The sequence below is a fragment of the Platalea leucorodia genome, assembly GCF_965183815.1.
Source record: "Platalea leucorodia genome assembly, chromosome: 3".
Lineage (NCBI taxonomy): Eukaryota > Metazoa > Chordata > Aves > Pelecaniformes > Threskiornithidae > Platalea > Platalea leucorodia.
In genome coordinates, this window is record NC_138825.1 from 111,323,313 (window position 1) to 111,331,324 (window position 8,012).

Below are 8,012 nucleotides of genomic sequence, written 5' to 3' on the forward strand. Positions count from 1 at the left end.
TCGCTGGCTGCAGGAGTGCTGTGTTGTAATGGCATGGTATGAGTAATAAAATGCCCGTAGCACAGTCGGACTGCTCGGTTTCCGTGGTGCAGAGGGATGTGCATACGTATTGTAGCAGAGCTGAGGGCAGAGCTGTTGTGCTGTGAAGCACCAGGTGTTGTTTGCTGGGAACCGGCTCACCTACTGGATTGAAATATTTCTGTAGTGTTTATTCCTTCCGGACTCTTCTCCCTTCAGCCACCTCTACACCGAAGCTTAGTTGAGCACTGAGGAGGACTATTTTTCCTGGATGTGTAAAATGTGGATAACTAGGAATGCGCTCGCTCCCGCACTGCTTTGTTGTTCTGAAATCCTGGTCTTGCTTCTCGGTGTGGGCGAAGCACGGTTCTCGTCTATGTAAGTGCAGACTTGCTGATCTCGGCTAGCGCTTCCCTGAAATTGGCGGAGACCTGTTTCAGCTGAAAGCAGAATATGTCATTATTTTTTACACTTAAGTCTATAGCTATAATTAATGGTAACAAGTTTTCAAACAGCACTAAATTGGAGTATTGTGCTAAGTGTACTAAAGTTTTTGTGCCTGATCTTCAAAGTGTCCACACCCTGTTCGCTCAAGACACGCCGTAACCCCACTGACCGCAGCGTATGCGCCGGTGAGCGTGTCTGCCTGTGCAAACCTCGCTTTGTGCTCCCCAAAGGGCTCGGTTGAAACCCCTCTTCCTGGTAAAGTGGGTGCTTGTAGTGTTGCTGTTCTGTGTCGATACCCGGTTTTCCAAATTCGTGTGGTGAAGAAAGAGACATTGCTGCTCTCTTTTAATTTATTTTTTTCTCTGAGAAGTCCCTTAGAACAACAAGTTTGACTTTTGGATGCCATTTTAGCATGCTTATACCTGGGGAAGAGCATCCTGTCTCACTCCAGTAGCCAATGTAGTACTTTTTTTTTTTTTTTTTTTTTTTTTTTACGGACTTATGGTGTTCACCTGAGCAAAACAGTTTGGAAACTAGTGTCATCACTTAATAAGTCGTCGTGTCAGTTTGTTGCATCGTGCGGGGGGAATAGTGGACTGGAGAATGTGGAATTTCAAAAAGGGCGCGTTGCGTATGTGCGTCATGATGTGGAAAAGCGACGGCTCCCTCTCTGTTCGTTTGACCTGGCCTGCGATGCCTCGCAGCCCGCTCCGGCAAGGCGCGCGCTGCCTCCCGCCACCCGTGCCCGGGACGTGCCGCTCGCTCTCCCGTGGATGTGCACGAATGGCTGAGCCGGGGTCTGGCTGCGCCCGCTCTGTTTGCTCTTTCTGCTCCTTCCTGCTGTGTAAGGGTTATTTATGGATTAAGCATGACTGGGATAGCTGCTGTCTTTGCACTTTACTGCCTGAACTATATTGTTCAGTCTTTTTATTTTGAGCCTATATTTTAAAGAAATGGAATCACATTTTTGTACCTGTTTTTAACTTTTATTAAATAAAAAGTATGTAATGTGACTGGTTTTAAATCATAAAAAAATTGTGAATTTTCAGGTTTCATACACATCCATTCCAGAACTATGTAAATCCATCTGGATTAGGTTATATATCTAGGCCAGTGGAAGACTTTGGGGCTCGCTAGTTCACTTCCTTGTAAGGGCAGGACTTTTTGGATCCTGTTGTAAATTGACCAGTGCTTGTCCATTTATAATTTTACACAACGCTTCTTGCGTGTTTGTTTGAACGTGTACACCACTGCCAGGGCCTGGGGTTTTTGCATGCTGTCTGAAAACAAGAGTCTCGGAGTTCATAACTGTTCTTATAGCATGGCCTCCAGAAGCTATCGAAAAAAGCTGATGGTCTGAGTGCTGCTCTGTTAGTGTTGCAAACTGTGCATGGCACGAACGCTGGAAATAAAGAAGAGATGAGAGTTTGACTCAAAAGATGGCTGCATTAGCCCTGGTTCTTCCCGTTCCCGCGTACCTGCGCTCCGGCGGGGAAGTGGCTCTGGCAGGCTGGGTGTCACCTCCAGCTCCTGGCAGGGAAAGAGGTGTCTAGCGACGGTGACAGCAGCAATAACTACTTTAAATTTTTAAGTATTTCTGCTTTTTCTTTCCCTCTGACCAGTTCCCAACTTTCAGCAATGTTTATTTCTAGCAGGGTCACGTTTTAATGGAAGAGGAGGGGAGGAGAGGGTGTAATGACACCAGCTTTCTGTCACAGCCTCTCCCTGCAAGGTGCCTCAGGCTCCGCAGTCAGAGCCCTCGGGGAGCGAGCTGGGAGCTGTGACTCCGGGCTTCGTCCGCAGAAGAGCCCATCGTTCTTGCAGGTGTGCGGAAGATGCAAAGAGAAGATCCCGTGGCGGATCCTGCTTCCCCCTCAGGAGAACAACTGGAAGGGGAGGCTTTACTGCGGGATCAGTGCTCTGGCAGAGTAGCACAAACCCTTCAGCTCCTGGGCTCTGCAGGTCTCCATAACGCTTTTACCTCCCGGGGGAAGATGTCCTACCTCTCTGTTCCTACTACTAGTTTTCAAGGAAGATTTTTCTGAGCATCAAGTCATATCCTAAACAATACCTATAATTTTTTTTGCTGATTTTTATATTGTCTCCTTGGCTTTGCTTACGTGAAACACGACCATGGATTTCACAGTTCTGTGCTCATCTTTCTGCTTTTCTGTCGAACCCAGCTGTGGTCTGAGCTGTTACGTGCAGCCAGGAGGTGCAGCCAGCACGCATCCTGACGGGGCTGGAGTCTGGAACAGCTTCATCCTGGGAGAGAAAACAGCTCGCGCGTGAGGAAGCCTTCCGAGCTACTGCCGTGCTAACACGGGCATCGTGTGGGCAGAAGTCTATCATGTAGCCATTCTAAATCCATGAAAACGAATAATTTTCTAAAGAAAAATGCACGTGTGCTCAAATGTGTCCATTGGTTTTTGATGCTACCTTTTGCAGTTAGAGCAGCATTGCTTTCCTGCATGCGGTTACACAGCCAAACCTCCAGCTCAGCGGCAGCTCGCCTCGTCTTGCTCGCAAACCTGATGAGCACCAGTCCGCTTGCAGCTAGGATACTGGAAGCGTGAATCTGTTCCGAAGCTGCGGCGCTGGGTGGGCAGAGGTGGCCTGTGCTGCCGGCTGGTTGCGCGCTCGGCCTGCTCCTCTGGCTTAGGCTGCAGCGCTGGCCAGCTCTCCAGTTCCAGCTGTGAAAGCTGTGCTCGACATCCTCTGAACGATGAAGGTGGCACTTCATCTGTTGTCTCTTCTGAGCCGAATCCTGCCTCAGGATTGCATCTGGCTTGAGTTCATCTGCTGGGATAAGTCTTCTAACTGGTTTTGAAGTTTAATCTGTGAGCCCATCATCTGCCTGTTTACCTTCCGTTCGTGTCTGGCAAGGCAGCTGGAGGCAGGCAGGCTACGGCCATGAGAAGGCAAACTTCTTCCGTGCGTGCAGAAAGAGTGAATCATGACTCAAAACCCGGCAACCTACAGGCTAAGGAAACAGCGAGACGGGTCAGGAGGCTGCTGCAAAGCCTCAGCCACGTCTGTTTGCAGTGCATGAGATGATTACCTTCCCTGCAGTGAGTATGTTAGCACCGAGGTGTTTTTCTTTCCAGATTGGTTTCATCCTCTGTCAAGTGCAGTCCTCGATTTCTGCTTCAGTCCTTGAGTGTAGGAGGAGGAAATCAGGTGTCATTTACTTGCTGATGTGTGCAGGTGGCCATGGGCACATCTTGCAGTGCAGAAAACTTGAGGAAGCCGGAGCATGCCCGTTCCTGGGAGAGTTTTTTCTAGATGGGAAGAATACCTTAGGTTTAATTTTCTCCCTTGTAGTGTCTCTCGAGTTCAGAGCGATTTCTTTATTGCTGGTTATCATTGTCCAGATAAACGCACTTCACCCTGTGCAAATAATTGCCATGTCCTGTGTACAGAGTGGGGGGAAAAAACCCAGCCTGGTTGTGGATGAAGTCTGTGCCAGGCAGCTGGTGCTCCACCTCCCCTGCCACGTGCGGTGGGGAGCTCTGCCACGCGCGTGTGGTGCAACTCCGGGGCTGCACCTCGTCCGGGGCACTGGCTCCGCTTCAGCTCCTAGGGGTGTGTGCGAGTGGTTTGGCTGAAAGCTTCTTGGGGTTTGATCCTCAGAGGAAGGAGGTTGGGGAGGAGCATCCCTGGGGTGGTGAGGGTGCCACCCTCCTTCCTCCTCCAATGTTGTGAAGGCGAGTAGGCGACAGCATCAGGGAACTATTGGTTGCCCTGCTTTCAGAGGTCTTGGCAATGGGATGCTGGCAGATACACACGTACGGGAGCCATCCTCGCATCATACACTGGGCAAAAGGACCAGCAAGCAGGGTCCCAGAGACGGAGGTGGACTATAAAGACTTCTTACCCTGAGGAGTTACGGTTGTGGTGACTGGCTGTTCTTCATCCTTCTTTTCAGCCATCTCACCCAACCAGGGATCAAGTCACAGCTTTTTCCCCACTCAAGTCTACCTACAGCTCCCGACTGAATTCTTGATGCTTGTAGGAGATTTCACTGGCTGGCTACACACCAGGTAAAAGACAACTCACTTCCTAAAACCACTCCGTCACTGATCTGTTTTCTTAGTTGCTCTTTGGGAAAGTGTTCTGCCCTTTTATTGGGCTATCGAAAAGGCAGAGCTCTGCAAAAAGAAGTAGCATCCATTGCAGTGCTGTCAGAAAGAAAAGACATTTACAAAGAAAGGGGAAAAAAAGGATTCAAAGCATTTGTTTGCACATGAAAAACCCAGATTTGAGGGAAATTGAGAGTCTGAGTAAGTGTGCAAATTGGTTCTGTAGTTTCAGGTTCATTAGTTTTGTTTTTTAAGATCTTGGGTTGAGTAATTTTAAAAAATACGGCTTTAATGGTTTCACCACGAGAACCTTTCAGCTGGCATCCTGTTGCATGGCCAAGTAAGAAACCTCCTGAGCTTGTGGAAGTCACTAAGCTCAGAAGTGGTGATATCTCTTCATGCACTAAAGAGTAATTTTTCCTGATTAGCTGAAAAAAATTACCCTCTTCAGTCCTCTCAGCAACTGTGGTTTTGCCTCACTTAAAAAATAATAGTAATAGGACGTATGTATAGACAGCCCGATGGCCAGCAAGGGTCTCTTACTCCTTTTGGACTGGTGCAAAACATGGTGTGTAGCATTTGTCTTTGTTAGATGAATAATGTAGTAATTTGGCTAATATGCATAGCCTATTGCTGTTTTATTAATGGGGATTAATAGCGTTAGCTCAAAACCCATGCTAAGCTACCCTGTCTTACGCTGCGTGTATTGGACAGGAGGGTAGTTTCTAAAATGATGAATGAGAGACTCTCCAGAGCCCTACTTAATTCTAGCAGACCTGTTTTAGGGGCAGAAAGTACTGGCAAGCCAAATAATTTTTCATCTTTCTTACATACATTTGTGATTTGATGATGGTTATAGAGGACTACAATGAAAAGAAAATAAACTTTCTGATAATTCAGCTGGTGGGATGTCAGCATTCACTGCCTGAGATGTGGCAAAGTGATCTCCATAGTGCAATTGTCCTTTTTTTAAAAGAGCAATTAATTCAAGAAGTTTCTCTTGAATTTAGTCATGGGCTCGGGTACTTCTTCAATACGATTATTTACCTGCAAATGATCTAGTGTCCTATTTTCCCTGACCAAAGGATGGATCAAAAGTAGGGTTACACTGACAGCAGATAGATAGTTAAACTGTGCGATCCTGCCTTCCTAGCTACAAACCCCACTACCACCCTCCAGGTTTTGGCACGCTGCTCCACCCATCAAATCCATATCTCTCCAATTTAGAGAGAAGGATGTTGTGGGGGACTGTGTCAAAGGCCTTACAGAAGTCCAGATAGATGACATCCATAGCTCTTCCTTTGTCCACTGATGTAGTCACTCCATCACAGAAGGCCACTAGTTGCTAGAAGGCAGGACTTGCCCTTGGTGAAGCCATCCTGGCTGTCACAAATCACCTCCCTGTCCTCCATGGGCCTTAGCATAGCTTCTAGGAGGATCTGTTCTATGATCTTCCCAGGCACAGAGGTGAGGCTGACAGGTCGGTAGTTCCCAGGGTCCTCCTTTCTACCTTTCTTACAAATGGGTGCAATGTTTCTCCTTTTTCCAGTCCCCAGGGACTTCACCTGACTGCCATGACTTTTCAAGTATCATGGAGAGTGGCTTGGCAGCTACATCAGCCAAGTCCCTCAGGACTCTGGGATGCAGCTCATCAGGTCCCATAGTCTTATGTATGTTCAGGTTCCTCAGGTGGTCACGAACCTGATCTTCTCTTACAGTGGGAGGGACTTTGCTCCCCGAGTCCCTGCCTTGCGGTCCATCCATTCGAGAGGTGCAGGAAGAGAGGTTGCCAGTGAAGACTGAGGCAAAGAAGTTGTTGAGTACCTCAGCCTTCTCATCTGTTGTTACCAGTTTGCCAGTCTTGCTCATCGGGGGGGTACACTTTCTTTGACCTTCCTTTTCGGGCTGACATACCTGTAGAAGCCCTTGTTATTATTCTTTGCATCCCTTGCCAAGTTCAGCTCCAGGTGTGCCTTGGCCTTCCTGACCCCATCCCTACACAAGCGGCCAGCATCCCTATACTCTTCCAGGATACCTGTCCCTGCTTCCTGTGCGTTTCCTTCTTGCCCTTTAGTTTGACCAGCAGGTCCTCATCAGCCATGCCAGTCTCTTGCCTTCCTTGCCTGATTTCTTACACCTGGGGATTGAGAGCTCTCGTGCTCTATGGAAAGCGTCCTTAAAGGTCTGCCAGCTCTGTTCTGCTCCCTTGTCCCTGAGGGCAGTTTCCCAGGGGGTCCTATCGACTAACGCCTTGAAGAGCTGGAATTTTGCTTTCCTTACATTCAGGGTCCTGACTTTACTCTTTGCCTGATCCCTATCCCTCAGGACTGCAAACTCCACCAGTGCATGATCACTGCAGCCCAGGCTGCCTCCAATCTTGACGTCACCGATTAGCTCACTTGTGTTGGTGACCACCAGGTCCAGTACCGCATCCCCCTCTGGTAGGGCTGTCTATTACCTGGCTTAAGAAGTTATCCTCAATGCATTCCAGGAGTCTCCTGGATTGTCTACAGCTTGCCGTGCTGCTTTTCCAGCAGATGTCAGGGTGGTTGATGTCCCCCAGCAGGACGAGAGCCTGTGAGCGCGATGCCTCCTGTAGCTGGAGTAAGAAGGCTTTGTCAATAGGCTCCCCTTGATCGGGCAGCCTGTAGCAGACACCAACCACAAGGTTCCCTTTGTTGCCTCGGTCTCTGATTCTTACCCATAAGCTTTCAACCCACTCATGGCTATTCTTCAGAGACAGCTCTTCACACTCTATCCATTTCTAGATGTAGAGGGCAATGCCTCCACCCCTCCTTCCTTGCCTGTCCCTTCTGAACAGCCTGTAGCCATGCAGCCTCAGCGAGACAAGCTCTGTGAGGTGAGCCAGGGCACAGGCAGAGGAACCCTGGGGAGGCAGAGCCTTGGTCCCTGCCTATGCCATGCTACGGGATGGAGCTGCCTGCTCTGCCTGGCGTGGGGGCAGCTGCCGTGGTGCCCTGCCTGCTCATGTTGCAGCGTGGTCTGACAGCAGTGTGGCTTTCCTTCTGGTTTGCTGGGTCACTGGAGGCCACCCAAAAGGATGGCAATATGCTGGCCCTGCCCTTGTGATGGGGAAGCTGTGACTGAGCTCCTTGAAGCATCCTCGAGTACTGTGTTCAGCGTTGGGCCCCTCACTACAAGAAGGACATTGAGGTGCTGGACCATGTCCAAAGAAGGGCAACGAAGCTGGTGAAGGGTCTGGAGCACAAGTCTTATGAGGAGTGGCTGAGGGAGCTGGGGTTGTTTAGCCTGGAGAAAAGAAGGCTCAGGGGAGACCTTATTGCTCTCTACAACTACCTGAAAGGAGGTTGTAGCGAGGTGGGGGTCGGTCTCTTCTCCCTAGTAACAAGCCATAGGACGAGAGGAAACGGCCTCAAGCTGTGCCAGGGGAGGTTTAGGTTGGATGTTAGGAAAAACTTCCTCACCGAACAGGTAGTCAGGCAT